At 39.6% G+C, this 15,370-nt stretch overlaps 1 protein-coding gene across 1 annotated transcript in view; it reads left to right on the top strand.

Annotated features, from left to right (window-relative positions):
- SAXO1 (stabilizer of axonemal microtubules 1) overlaps positions 1 to 15,370 on the top strand; it is a 98,124-nt gene that overhangs the window by 26,212 nt on the left and 56,542 nt on the right. The window lies entirely within an intron of this gene.

Genomic DNA, 15,370 nt, shown 5'->3' with positions numbered 1-15,370 from the left:
CTTTTCTTCCAAGGCACCACTGGGTGCAATTGAACTTCCAGCCATTCAGCTAGCAGCCAAGTGCCTTAATTGTTTGCACCATGAGTCTCTCTGTTACCTTAGTTGAACAGGTCTTTTAAGTTCTCTAGGTTACTTCCTTCTTAGAAAAATAAGGAGGCTGAAATGGATCACCACTTAGGTCCCCAATCAAACTGATTATTCCAAGAATGAGACTTTGGCTAATGCCAGCTTAAGCCTGGAAGAGAGATGTTGATCACTAGGAGTGGAATAATACTGTGTATTGAGGGAGAAGATATTTGTGCATCCGCATTGTTGTTTTTAGGTGCCGTCGAGTCAGTTCTAACTCACAGTGACCCTATGTACAACAGAACTAAATGCTGCCTGGTCCCGTGCCATCCTCACAATCATTGTTGTGCTTGATCCCACTGTTGCAGACACTGTGTCAGTCTGTCTCTTTGAGGGTCTTCCACTTCCTTGCTGACCCTCTACCAGGCATGATGTTCTTCTCCAGGGACTGGTCCCTCCTGATAACGTGGCCAAAGTACATGAGATGTAGTCTTACCATCCTTGATTCTAAGGAGCAATCTGGCTGTACTTCTTTCAAGACAGATTTGTTCATTCTTTTGGCAGTCCGTGGTATATTCAATATTCTTAGCCAGCACCATAATTCAGAGGCGTCAAAGGTATCTGCATTAGGTTGATTAAATTTTAGACAGATCACTCAAGGGAAATAACAACAAATTCCTGAAGCTTTTTGGGGGTGGGAGGTGGGCTGGGAGGAGGTTGCTTTGTTAATTAATTTATGCACTTGTGTAGTTATCTATTTATTTACGCCAGCATAAGGAGTAGAAATGAGGCATTCTGTAGTTAACTTTTCTACATTTCAAACATAAAAACTCGATCTTTTTGGATTGCCTAGTGGAACCACAACCTTGGCATGTTTAATAAAATTAAGTGTTGTACAATGAGCTTTTCTTTTGAAGCCTTTAGGAATGTTCAAACATGCCTCGTTAGGTCACTCAAGCCAAATTGAGAGGTTGAAGAGATGCTGGCGCGTGTCCGATCCGAGACCTCAGGCCTTATAATTAGTCTCACATCACATGCTGGGGTTGATGTGGAACTGCTAACAGATCCCAGTCTTCTGAATATCCAGGATTCAGAGGAAAAGCGTCTGAGAGACTTTCGGTGCAGCCCCTTCTTCTACAGATGACAGAGCCGAGGTGAGACGGAAGGACAGCTCACCCAGAGCAGAGTGCCACATCCTTTCCCCTGGATCTCTGTTAAGATTGCACCGCCTTCCAAACATGTAACATACTTCCCTGCCGGAAGCCTCCCTTCAGTGGTGACATCCAAGGTGGCCCCCTTGGCCTTTGGCTTGTTTTGGAGAGATGCAGCGTGACTGCTTTTATTGTTACACCCCTGGGTGGTCTGCCAGTGAGCACGTAGTATAAATAACAGCTAATAAATAATTTTACTACGAAAGTCCTAAATCTTCCCAGATAGTGCACTGGTGCATGAATGTCAAACGCCATACAAATCCTAAGAAAACAGTAACTTTAACTCATCCATCTTTTATGTACATGGCACGTTGTTGCCATAAAATTTTCCTAAGGCTTTAATAGCTTAAGGGAAATAGTATACGCATTCTAGCACATGTACACAAATACCTATGCATAGCTCCTGTAGCTGCCTGCATGATAATGGCTGTTTTTAAAAGTCACCAGAGTTCTAACTTTCTGAAAATTTTTTTGCTGTTTTGGCTACAGTAAAATATTTTATTGCAGTGAATTTGTGCTGGCTTGATATTTTTGGAATAAAACCTCTCTGATGTTGCATGCTGGACTGTGCTTTTACATCTGTTCTAGCTTCCGAAATAAGACAATTGGTTTTGCTTACTTTGTAGGTTTTTCCTTCTTTGCTACCTCTGAATTGAGAGCTAAGAACGGAGTTCTGTGCTATCCAAGACTTTTGGTCTCCTGGTTAGGGTGGGGGTGGTGGCAAGGTTCTGGCCTTATTCCTCTTCTTGGGGTTTCCTGAGCCTCAGTTTCTTTACTTGTAAATCGGGGATAATAATACTTATTGTATAGAGTTATTATTTTTTCTGTAGTTCTTTTTCAAGTTTTTTTAGTTGTGGAATATATGTAGATATGGATACATACACCTATATACAAAACAAAACGTTTGTCCTTTCAACATTTTTCACACATATAATTCCGTGACATTAGTTATATTCATCATGTTGTGCGTCCATCACCGCTGTTTTCAGATTCTTCTGTTACCCTTAACAGAAGCTCAGTGCACCCTAAGCAATAGGGTTATTTTAAGAATTAAGTGTGGTAGAGTGGTAGTTTACATGAAAGCCCCCAGCATAGGGCCTCCATATAAAGCTCTCAGTAGGTGTTGGTTCTCCTCAACATATGCATTTGTGTTTTATGCCCCTTTCTGCTGAAATGCTGAAGCCTCTCCTTTCACGAAGCCGCCCTGTTTGGCATGGAAGTCATGCTGCTGTTTTCACAGTTCACTGTACTCTGTACCACTTCCAGGTGGTCTTTGATGTGAGGTTTTCACTGAGGTGATTGCAGGGGTGCAGTCCCCTCACCCACCCCCCTAGCTGAGCCACTGGATGGAAAACTCTCTGAGGACAGAGCCTGGGGCTGACTCAGCCACGTTCCTGCAGGACCTCAAAGCAGAGCTGCACATGCAGCAGGTGGCATTCCGGAGAAGCCCTCAACAGGTGTGCGGGGTGATTTTTAAAATAAATTTTTCTTAAATTGGTTTAATAGTACCTGCTCATTGCCATCCCCTGCTGCTTCCAGCAGGCCATTTTTCTCTCCAGGTACCACCTGCCCCAGAACTCCTCTGCTCTCTCACCTGACTGGGCTTGGCCTCTCTGAGGAAGTCCCTGGTTTATCGAACCAGTTGCCATAGAGTTGACTTTGACTCATGGCGTCTCCTTGTGTGTCAGAGTAGAATTGTGCTCCAGAGGGTTTTCAGTGGCTGATTATTTGGAAGTAGATTTCCAGGCCCTTCTTCCAAGGTGCCTCTGGGTGGTCTTGAGCCTCCAGCCTTTTGGTTAGCAGCCGAGCATGTTAATCATTTGCGCCACCCAGGGACCTCAGTTGGAGCTAGCCTGACTTTCTTCATCTGTAGAATGGGATGATGAGAAAAATCATGCTTACCTCATAGGGCTCTTTGGAAGATTAAACAGTGCTTGGCCTTCATAAATGGGGTCCCCTTACTATTCTCATTCCACAGATTCCCTGCCTTCCTCAGCCCTGTACCACTTTTAAACTTAGCAATCCCTTGTTGCATTTCTCCAGAAGCCTCTCAGCCAGGTCCCAGTTCCAGTAGCCATACAACCTCAGAAGCCTTAGTAAACAGCAAATCGTGTTTTCCTGTAGGAATCTCATTCTATTTAGGATTTCATTTTCTTTCTTTTTTATTGAACTTTAGATGAAAGTTTACAGAGAAAATTAGTTTCTCATTAAATAATTAATACACATATTGTTTTGTGACATTGGTTGCCAACCCCACGACATGTCAACCCTCTCCCCTACTAGAACGTGGGTTCCCCATTACCAGCTAAGGGTGAACCTCAGGAGTGACTTCAGTACTGAGTTAAAAGGGTATCCGGGGGCCATATGCTCGAGGTTTCTCCAGTGTGTCAGACCAGTACGTCTGGCCTTTTTTGTGAGTTAGAATTTTGTTCTACATTTTTCTCCAGTTCTGTCTGGGACCCTCTACTGTGATCAGAGCAGCTGGTGGTGGTAGCTAGGCACCATCTAGTTGTATTATACTCAGTCTGGTGGAGGCTGTGGTAGCTATTGTATCTTTGGTTGTCTTCATTCTCCCTTGCTCTTGATGGGATGGGACCAGTGGAGTATCTTAGATGGCCACTCACAAGCTTTTAATACCCCGGATGCTACTCACCAAAGTAGAGTGTAATGCATTTTCTTTATAAACTATTTTATGCAATTGAGCTAGATGTCCCCCAAGACCATGGTCTAGGGGTTTCAGTTTCTTTCTTTTTTTTATTGTACTTTAGATGAAGGTCTACAGAGTGAACAAGTTCCTCATTAAATAATTAATACACATATTGTTTTGTGACATTGGTTGCCAACCGCACGACATATAAATACTCTTTCTTTCTCGACCTTGGGTTCCCCATAGCTTTCCTGTCTCCTCCTGCCTTCTCGTCCTTGCCCCTGGGCTGGTGTGCCCATTTAGTCTCGTTTTGTTTTATGGGCCTGTCTTATCTTTGTCTGAAGGGTGAACCTCAGGAGTGACTTCATTACTGAGCTAAAAGGGTGTCTGGGAACCATACTCTTGGGGTTTCTCCAGTCTCTTGTCAGGCCAGTAAGCCTGGCCTTTTTTTGTGAGTTAGAATTTTGTTCTGCATTTTTCTCCAGTTCTGTCTGGGAGCCTCTATTGTGATCCCTGTCAGAGCAGTCGGTGGTGGTAGCCAGGCATCATCTAGTTGTGCTGGACTCATCTGGTGGAGACTATGGTAGTTGTGGTCCATTAGTACTTTGGATTAATCTTTCCCTTGTGTCTTTGGTTTTCTTTTATCCCCCTTGCTCCAAATGGAGTGAGGCCAGTGGAGTATCTTAGATGGCTGCTCACAAACTTTGAAGACCCTGGATGCTGCTCACCAAAGCAGAATATAGAATGTTTTCTTTATAGATTATGTTATGCCAATTGAGCTAGATGTTCCCTGAGACCATGGTCTAGGGGTTTCATTTTCTGACACAGCTCAGAAACAAACAAATCATAAATAATCTGCAAAACTACTTCATCCTAATAGGTTAGTTTGCGCTAATAGGCTGAGACCTTACTCCTCTCAGGTAACCATTTTAACGGGAGCCTTTGTTATATATGATAACCTTTAAATACTTACTGATCTCCTTATTTTTACTGCCTGTCACTGTAGGAAGTAGGGTGTGGGTTATTTGGTAGTTGTTAGAATAAAAATTATGAGGTAGTGGTGATTCAGTGGTAGAATTCTTGTCTTCCATATGGGAGACCTAGGTTGGATTCCTGACCAATGCATCTCATGCACAGCCACCACCCATTTGTCAGTGGAGGTTTGAGTGTTGCTATGATGCTAAGTAGGGTTCAGCAAAGCTTTCAGACTAAGATGGACTAGGAAGAAAGGCCTGGTGGTTTACTTCTGAAAATCAGCCAATGAAAACCCTATGGATCATAGTGATCCTGATCTACAGTGGATTAAGATGATCCAGTTCACAGCTGATCATGGAGATGACTCAGGGCCGGCAGCATTTCATTCTGTTGTGCGTGGGCTACCATGTGTTGGAGGCTGACTCGAGGGTAGCTAACAACAGCAGAATAAAAATTAAAATCTATCAATCCTGCCTGCTGCGTGGGAGATGGGCAGCATCTGGGATCCCACGTGGGCTTCCCTTGTGTGACACTTGAAGCTGTGTGGGCTTGGGCCAGTCACTGAATCTTTCGGAGCACCTCCTTTCTTCTCTGTAAAACGAAGGTGATGAGACCTGACCAAGAGACTGGTTTGAGGCTCAGATATCACAGGTAAAGAAACGCCTCATAACCTCAACTGTTAGAGTATGTAAGAGCCTTGACACAAACGTTGGCCATTTCAGGCATGATTAGAGGGTTACTTCTGGACAGGTCAGAGATTATATTGAGCTTCTCAAATCGTGCTCCACAGAAAGCTGCCCCCAGCTTCATGCTGAGAACCTTTGAGTGACAGTTCAGATTCAGAACTTTACTTCAGCATAGTCTGAAGTGAATTTGATATTCCAGTTTTTAGTTCTTTCGGTGGTTTTATAACTTTTGAGTTGTTTATTAAAAAAAGTCTGAAAGTATTAAATATTTGAAGAATAAAGTATCATGAGATGGATGTGTGTGTATATGATGGCTAAAAAAGTAAATTTTCCTATAGCTAGCATTCATAACTTTAAGTTGGTCATCTCTGTAAATTAAATGTATATTTTTAAAATTCTGTAAGATAAATCTGCATTAATAACTTAGCTATTTGAGCACTTGGAGTTCAGATAACATCAATAACCTAAAAATCTCTAAGCTCTTTATAAACATCAATGCAGACTGTATTAATATCCATATAAAACAGGACTTCATTTGAGCTTAATTGAATTAGTCATTTGGTATTGGATGAGGGGTCTGCTCTCTAGTTTCACTTAAAAAGTAATGGGGTAGGGAAAGAAAGAGGTATAGAACGTTATGTTTTGGCATCATTTTATTTGTTTCATTAATTTTCTAGCCTCAAAGCCATTCACAGATGATTCCATTAAAAGAAGGTGGGATATTTGCCATTTTCCATGAAAGTAGTGATAGATGATAGGAGATCTCATTCTTGCCTTATTATAATCAATATAACTCATTCTGTACCTGCTTTTTTTTAATATTTTACTGTACTTCAGGTGAAGGATTACAGAATAAATAGTTTCTCATGAAACAGTAGTACATATGTTGTTTTATGACATTGGTTAACAACCCCACAACATATTAACCCTCTAACTTCTCAACCTTTTTTTTTTTTTTTTGGTGAAGATACACATAGCCAAAGATACATGGTTTCAAAAATTTCTACATGCACAGTTCAGTGACATTGACTACGCTCTTCCAATGGTGCTGTTATTCTCACTTAAGATGAAGGCTTACAGAACAAAATAGTTTCTCATTTAACAGTTACTACAAATGTTGCCCTATGACAATGGTTAACAACCTCACAACACATCGACAATATCCTTACTCAACCTTGGGTTCCCTATCACCAGCTTCCTTGTCCCCTTCTGCCTTCTGGTCCTTGTCACTGGACTCCTATACCTCGTTAGTCTCATTTGGTTTTATGAGGCTGTCCACTCCCAGACAGAACAGTGAACCTCTGAGGTAGCTTCACCACTGAGCTAAAAGGGTGTCTGGGGGCCATACTCTCGAGGCTTCTCCAGTCTCCTTTAGGCCAGTAAATCTGGTCTTTTTTTTGTGAGTTAGAATTATGCTCTACATTCTTCTCCAGCTCTGTCCAGAACCCTCTGTTGTGATCCTGGTCAGAGCAGTCAGTGGTGGTAGCCAGGCACCATCTAGCTTCTGTACCTGCTTTTTGTGTGCTTAAAGTCTACTTATATTATTTCCTTTTAAATGTAAAATGATCATAAATTCCAAAGGCGAAAGTTCAAAACACAAAGAAATTTTCCTGAGTTTTTTTTTTTTTAATCCCCCTATCTGATTAATAATTGTTTTCACAAACTGTGTTCAAAGTAGACCCTGGTTTGAGTAGCTATGTGTTCTGGAAGTCAGTGCAAAGTGAACCATTATAAAGTGAATCATGTTTTCCCATAAGAGCCTAGCTTTAATTAGGAATTTATTCCTGATGAGAGCTCAGTATGATAAGTCAAATATGGCCACTAATAGAAAGGTAAAGATACAGCTATATAAGTCACTGTGATAATTTAATGTAATAGTATTATACTTCTAGTTACATACAGTGGACATCCATATAGTATACATGTTGATTATCCAAGGAGCCAAGTGTGTTATAAAGTGTACATTCAGCATATAAAATGCAGAGCTTTGCTATGATTTAATGTATATAAAAAAACTTAATAAACTATAGAGTGCTATATAGATGTAAGCTGAAATTTTATTAATCTTGCACAGATAGCCTAACATAATACATACTAAATGTCTAATTAGGAGTATTTTTGCTCTTCTTAGAATTTGTAAGGACATTTGGGGAATGTGGGTGACTCATGGCCTAAACCACATAGGGAAGTTTGAACAAATGCTTTTGTTCTTTTGCTATTTCTTTATACTTACGTGCTTTATTCATTTTAAAATGTTTTCATATGTGTTTTAGATTGTAATCCTCATAATAACCTTTTTTTCTGATTTTTTAAAATTTGGTTGTCTAGAATATACATAGCAAAACATACACCAATTCAACTGTTTCTACATGTTCAATTCAGTGACATTGATTACAGTCTTTGAGTTGTGCAACCATTCGCACCCTCTTTTTCTGAGTTGTTCTTCCCTCTTTAACATAAACTCACTCCCCTCTAAGTTTCCTATCTGATCTTTTGAGTTGTTGTTGTCAGTTTGATCCCATATGGATAGTTCCTGAAACATCATAATGCTCAAGGCAGACATTTTTTACAAGTTTACCTAAGCTATTATTTTAAGAAGACTGCAGGGGATATTTTTGGTTTAAGTTTTAAAGATTATCTCAGGGCAATAGTTTCAAAGGTTCATACAACTTTTGTGGCTCCAGAAACTTTGGAGTCCATGAGAATTTGAAATTCTGTTCTGCGTTTTCCCCTTTTTGATCTGGATTGTTCTATACAATCTTTGATCAAAATGTTCAGTAGTGGTAGCCGGTCACCATCCCGTTCTTCTGGTCTCATGGCAAAAGAGGCAGTTGTTCACAGAGGCAATTAGGCACACATTCCCTCTCCTCCTCCTGTTCCTGACTCTCCTTCTTTCTCTGTTGCTTCAGCCTCGTAATAGCCTTTTAAGATAGAATACCATTATCCCCATTTTGAAGAAGAGAAAACTGATGCTACAGAAGATAAATGACACCTTCAGAGTCCCTTTGCCACTAAGAAGTTGCAAAACTCAAACTAAAACCTGTTCTTTCTGACTCCTTATCCTGTGCTCTTGCAGATACACCATAAGGGCCTGATGTTTTCCCTTGTTGTAAGTACCAAAAAAACCAAAACCAAACCCATTGCCATCAAGTCAATTCCAACTCATAGTGACCCTGTAGGACAGAGTAGAACTGCCCGATAGGGTTTCCAAGGAGCTCCTGGTGGGTTCTGACTGCCAGCCTTTAGGTTAGCAGCTGTAGCTCTTAACCACTACACCACCAGGGGTTCCTTACAGTAAGTAGATGCTATCAAAATTACTTCAGGGGTCATAAAGCAATATTTAAAGTTGGAAACACCTAATTCAACCTTATGTATCAGATGAGGAAACAGTTTCAGGGAGGCCAAGTGATTCCCCCAAGGTTACTTAGCTAGTGTATGGCAAGGAAGAGTCAAAATCAAGTGTGATGATTAATTTTATGTGTTAATTTGGCCAGGCTCTAAACAAACAAACAAAACCTGTTGCCGTCGAGTCGATTACGACTTACAGTGGCCCTATAGGACAGAGTAGAACTGCCCCATAGGGTTTCCAAAGAGTGGCTGGTGGATTCAAACTGCTGACCTTTTGGTTAGCAGCCGAGCTCTTAACTGCTGTGCCACTGGGGATCCTGGCCAGGCTATAGTACCAGGTTGTTTAATAAAACACCAATCCAGGTGTGCTGTAAAGATATTGTGTAGATGTGGTTAACATCTACAGTCAGTTGGCTAAGTTAAGGAGATAACTGATACACAAGAAGTTTGAATTAGGTGACTGTGAACATAGTCTTAAGACATTCTCATCCCTCTTGTCTCCTTGACTCACTGCTCAGGTCCAGTAGAATGGCTTCTGCAGTGGGACCTGTAAATGGAAGTGTCAAGGCAATAAGGAGTACATACTGATGCTTATTCAGCATCCATCCATTCCTCCTTGCCTCCCTCCATCCTCCTTTGCTGAATACTATTTTGTACTAGTCCTAGTTTTAGATGTCAGGGATATAAAGAAAAATGACCTATGGCCTCTGCTCTAAGGAATGCATTTTTAACACAGACTTATGGTAATTCTTTGTTTGTTGTTGCTCTTTTGAAACTCCCTTTGCTAGGGAGAAACCTAACTAGTCTTTTGACTGTTGAATTGTTGGGGATGAAATGTTGGGGAAAGGGAAGGAGGAGGGAGATGGCATGGGTATTGGAAATCTAAAGGTAAATACCAGACTTTAATCTCCCTGTTAATTCTGAAGATCAGAACTTTATTAAAATTCCCAACCAGTAAAACAGAACAGATAGGCTTATTTTTGTTTTTCCTTCTGCCTTTTAGTGAGGAAATCAGAATGACCAGGAAGCATAAAAGAAAAAGGTGAAGGAATCCAAAGCCTGACTGAATCAACACTGTTGACTTTCCCAGTTGTGAATAATGAACTTCCCACCCCCACCATTGTATCATTGTTAAAGTGGGAAGGGTCCTCAGAGATCCTCTAGCCTCACCATGGCTCTCCAGAGAGGAGAAGGGACCTTGCCCAGGATTGTATAGAGCTAGTGTGGGAGGCAGGACTGGACCCCAGGCCTTCTGAAGTTCAGTCCAGAACTTTCTCAGGAGAAGCAGGTGTAGGGCCAGTCTCCCCCTGCTTATATACCACCTACTCCTCTGAAATGAAATTGGTTAAAACTAGCTTTTATGGTAACCTCAAAGGAAGAAAGAATTGTGTGTTGGGGGGAAGTCACAAAGCAGAATGATGATTGGTGGGCCAGGGTGTAGAACTGGGACGGAGATGGATTATAATGTACACATAACACAACACATACCTGTCCACAATCTCATATCAGTTATTCTTTATTTAAGAAGGGGTAGGGGGAAACCTCTGAAAACAGAAAGCTTTTGCAAGTTTGGCATAAACTCCTTTGGATGCAAAACCTGAATAGATCGTGGGACTGTGTGTAGGCTTTCATAATTCCACTTAGTATAAGTAGTTATATGTTTTGCTACAGAAATGTCATGTGTTTGATTATAGGATACTGCTCCAACCTACCCCAGAAAGCAGGTGCTATATAGTATACAGCCAGGGACAGGTTACCCAATAAGCAAGGTAAGCATGTGTTAGGGCATCAACAAAACAGGGGCACCAGTTGTTTAAAGCAAAGACCCATAGATGCCAAGCAGGCAGGATACAAGGAGAAATGAGTGCCACGTGGAAGGGAACTGGCAGGGCACTAAATAAAATTGATACCAGCTCTAGTGTGTGAGAATGTGCCGGCCAGAAATAAAGTTCATACAGGGTCACGAGGGTGCCCACATGCTAGGTTGCTTAAGCTATGGCTCCCCTACTACTTCAACACCGTCGTTGACATCTGTCTTCTATGGTCCCCTCCCATGTAATTGAAATGCCTATCTCGGCAGGTCTCTTGGGAGTATACTGTTTCCTTCTAATAAACAAGAGGTGGGGGTGGGCTGTTGAGTCTAACTCTTGCTACATTTACCCAATATGCAACTGGATCCAACATGACTGGTTTACTGGACAAGGACAGATTATGTTAATAGATACCATATCTCTGATCGATTTTGAGAGAACTGTCTTGTACATCTATGTATGCTAATCCAGCAACTTCAGCCAGGATGGCCAGAAATGCTATTTACCATGATACAAAAATGAGATTATGCTCTTGTGCATGTCCTGGTAAACAACAAATGGGAACTCCAGTCTCAGATGACGTGCAAAAGTGAGGGAACTCGAATAAGTGAACCGTTACTTTTTAACTGTATAGCATTTACATAGAGTTATGTCCTAAGTTTTGTAAACAATAACGTTTATAACTTTAAAATATGTTTGACATACATGTGGATGCAATCTAGTGTACATTTAATATAACACCAACATGGGTAATAATTTAATATAATATTAACATAGCAAACATCAAAACAATACTGGAAATATTAATACTATCTAATATGAAAAGTTTTAATTTGTGTATCACATGAGTTTTGTTTTTTATTGTCCATTGCCCAGGACACAATGCTTAATATTACTGTATATGTTAATAAACAAGGTATTAGACGCAAGGTATTAGACAAAATTCAGTATTTATCTGCAAAATATGTTTTTGTTTTGCAAGAATGAGTGTGTTTCTAAGTTTGTGTATCAGAGCATTATATTTATATTTTATCAGACTGTTTACATACCTCTGTGTTAGGAAATTGAACAGTTCCTAGACGAAATAAATGAATATTGTTTTGTTTGTAAACTATTCAGTCTTAAATCATTCTCGATTTGCTACAGATGGAGTTAGCGATTGGCACACTCTAATATGAGTGATAAACGAGAAAACAGTTCAATTCAAGGAGATTGTTTGTTGTCACATTTAAACTGAAGACATGGTTTTGGCTTAACTCATGAACTGGAAACACAGATTAACGCAGAACATTGGTATTGGAAAGCCATTTTGCAATGCATTGTTGCTGTCATTACAACAATCGCTGAATGTGGACTGTCTTTTCGAGGAAGAAATGAAGTGTTTGGGTCCCCACAAAATGAAAATTTTTGGATTTACTTGAACTTGTTGCTCAGTGTTATCCATTTTTAGCAGGTCACATCTCGAAATATGGTAACACAGGAAAGGGCAACCCATCGTATGTGTCTGAAACAATGCATGGAGAATTCATAAACTTAATAAGTGATAAAGTTCAATCAATTATTTTCAGTGAAATAAACATAACTGGATATTTCACTTTGTAGATTCCACTCCTGATCTTTCTCATACAGATCAGCTAATTATTGTTTTAAGATACATATCTCCAACAAATGGATAACCTGTTGAGTGATTTATCACATTTACTAGCTTAAAAAGTCCTACTGGTGAAGAAATTGCAAATCAGGTACTTCATTATTTATGTGAAGTTTGCAAAATTGATTTTTTTAAGTGTGGAGGCTATTCCTATGACAATGCTGCCAATATGTTAGAGCATTATAAAGGCATATAACAGAAAATTTTAGAATGTAATGAATATGCAATTTTAATACCATGTACTGCACATTCACTTAATTGTGTAGGACATGGAGCCAGTAGATTGTTGTCCATAAGCAGTTGATTTTTTTTTTTTTGACCAAAGAGTTAATCTACACGTTTTTACCACCTCTACTCACTGATGGGCAGTTATTAAAACATATTTAGGTAATGATTGAGTATTAAAATGTCTTTCTAATACATGTTTGGAAGTGCATGCTGTAGCAATGAGTGTAATCCTGGAATTGTACACTCAGATTCTAGATGCCTTAGAAAATATTGCTGAAGACCAGACACAAAAAGGAGAATACCAGAAGAGATGCTGAAAACGTAGCCAACAAAATGCAAACACAAGAGTATGTATTCATGTTGGAGTACGTGGAATGATATATTGCAGTGTTTTCATCAGACGAGCCCAGCTTTCCCAAATTCAGAAGTAAATTTAAAGACGTGCACAGATCTCTACCAGTCATTCACAGGGTATTTACATAATCTAAGAAGATTTTGAAAATTTTGAAGATACAACAAAACAAATACTGCCAAATACTGATTATCAAGCAGTTTACCGTCACAGAAGCATTAGAAAGAAACAAGTAAATGATGTAAGTGCTCCAGAAGTATCATTGTGTGCCAGAGATCAATTTCACATAACCACATACTACACCATCATTAACACAATTGAATCTTGAATGAAAAGAAAGACAAAAGTGTATGAAGTTCTTTCAGATAGATTTTCCTTCTTAAACAGTGTGCATATACCTGATGAAGTATGCATAAAGGCATCCAAGAAATTAGTGCATGCTTATCCTGATAACTTAAATACAAACCTATGGAGAAGAGTAACAATTTCATTCTTATATGAGAAGTAAGTTTACAGATTCAGGAAAGACAAATTTTACTCATGTAGTCATGTATGATTCCATAATAGAAGATAAAAATCATGCACATTTCCCAATATTGAAATGCTTTACAAGTATTCCTAACTTTAATGATCACAAACTGCACAACAGAATGCTCATTTTAATCCCTAAAGAGACTCAAAAACCCTCAGCGTGAAACAGTGATTCAAGAAACACTCAATTCATTGTCCTTTTTATGTACGGAAGTAGATATTGTTCAGCAGCTTAAATTGTGATGAAATCATTGAAGAATTTGTAAGAACAAAGAATAGAAAGAGATGTTTTTAATTATAACATGTTAGAGATGAAAGATCTATCTAAAAGTAAAATATAGTAATTGTTGTAATATTTGTTTTCTGACCGTTACATGTTCTTTTATATCTTCATTTGTTCATTTATAATTATAGCATTTATTAGAAAACAAGCATCAAAATTGAAGTATGAGCCGTCTAAAGCAAAATTGGTGAAAGTCAATTTTTTGTTGTGGGAGATCAACAGAATTTTACTTTGGTTTTTGAAACAACTAAGTTCAGTGACTCGTTTTCTTTGTTGTAGGATATGTGGAATATTCTTTTTGTAGAAAATGTAGTATACAGTAAAAATCTTAGTACCTGCATTCACTAAAAATTTTATAATCCAGTTCATCTAATTCCACTAACTTGGCATACACCACTTTTGCGTTCAATCGCTAATGTTATAGTCGCATTTAGAAAGAGCTTACCTCACGGATAGCTAAGACACACACACATATACACGTATACGTGTATATGTATATATAACTCACATATCCTGTTTCAATGTGTGAGTAAGCAGAGGAGGGGGCACCACAGATTATCAGTGTTTAGAGCCCTCACATGCCTTAAACCAGCCCTGTATAAGGTATAAGATCCATATGCCTTTCTAAAATCCAGAAAATTAGAACTCCAAGATACATCTGGCCCAAGGGTTTTAGAGAAAGGATTTAGATCTATTGTGTATATGTGTATACATCTATACATAGATGTGTATACGTGTATGAGTATTTTTGAGGGCTGCTGTCCCTAATGCTAGTCTCTTTTAACTACTCCTTGATCAGCTTTAGAAACTGGGTTCCCAGTGTGGTTTAGAGCAACAAAACACAAAAATCCTGGGGGCAGGACTGATTGCTCTACCTGCCATCTCTGAGAATGGCTTTGGATCCTGAGGCGAAGTTAGGACTGAGTCTACTTCAGAGAGAAGATGTGGAGCAGATTTCAGCTTCTAGTTGGTGGTGGTATTATAGCCTGTATTTAGAAGTTGTTGTTGGTAGGTGCTGTCGAGTTAGTTCCGACTCATAGCGACCCTGTGCACACAGAACGAAACACTGCCCAGTCCTGCACCATCCTCAATTTAGAGGTCCTGGGGTGATTTCTTTTTGTCTTTTGAAGAACCAAAGTGCCTGCAAACCCAAATCTAGCCTGCATTTCTTTCTTTGGATGGCAGTTGTAAAACCAAATTTCCATCAAAATGAAATGTCTGATGATAAATGAAGCACCTGCCATTTATTGATGTTGAAGTCCTAGTCCCAGGAGGGGTGGGCTCTCTAAGTGAGTTTTCTCTGTTTGTTGGGCCTGTGGTCTGGATTTTCACCCTATAGCAATCGTCTGTCCCTGGCCATGGGTGTGGTCTGTGACCTCATGGTTCTTCTCTGTGCTGAAGTATTTGTCCTTTAAAGCAATCACGTCATGACACTGTCTTCAGTGACATCCTTCAGTCACCTGAGCTAACCATGCCAGATAATCACCTTGGGGGCTTTTTATTTTTTATATTTATTTTTATTGTACTTTAGGTGAAGGTTTACAGAACAAATATTTTCTCATTAAACAGTCAGTACACATA

The sequence above is a fragment of the Trichechus manatus genome, unplaced genomic scaffold (genome assembly GCF_000243295.1).
Source record: "Trichechus manatus latirostris isolate Lorelei unplaced genomic scaffold, TriManLat1.0 scaffold00025, whole genome shotgun sequence".
Lineage (NCBI taxonomy): Eukaryota > Metazoa > Chordata > Mammalia > Sirenia > Trichechidae > Trichechus > Trichechus manatus.
This window is presented reverse-complemented; position numbering and strand designations above follow the sequence as displayed.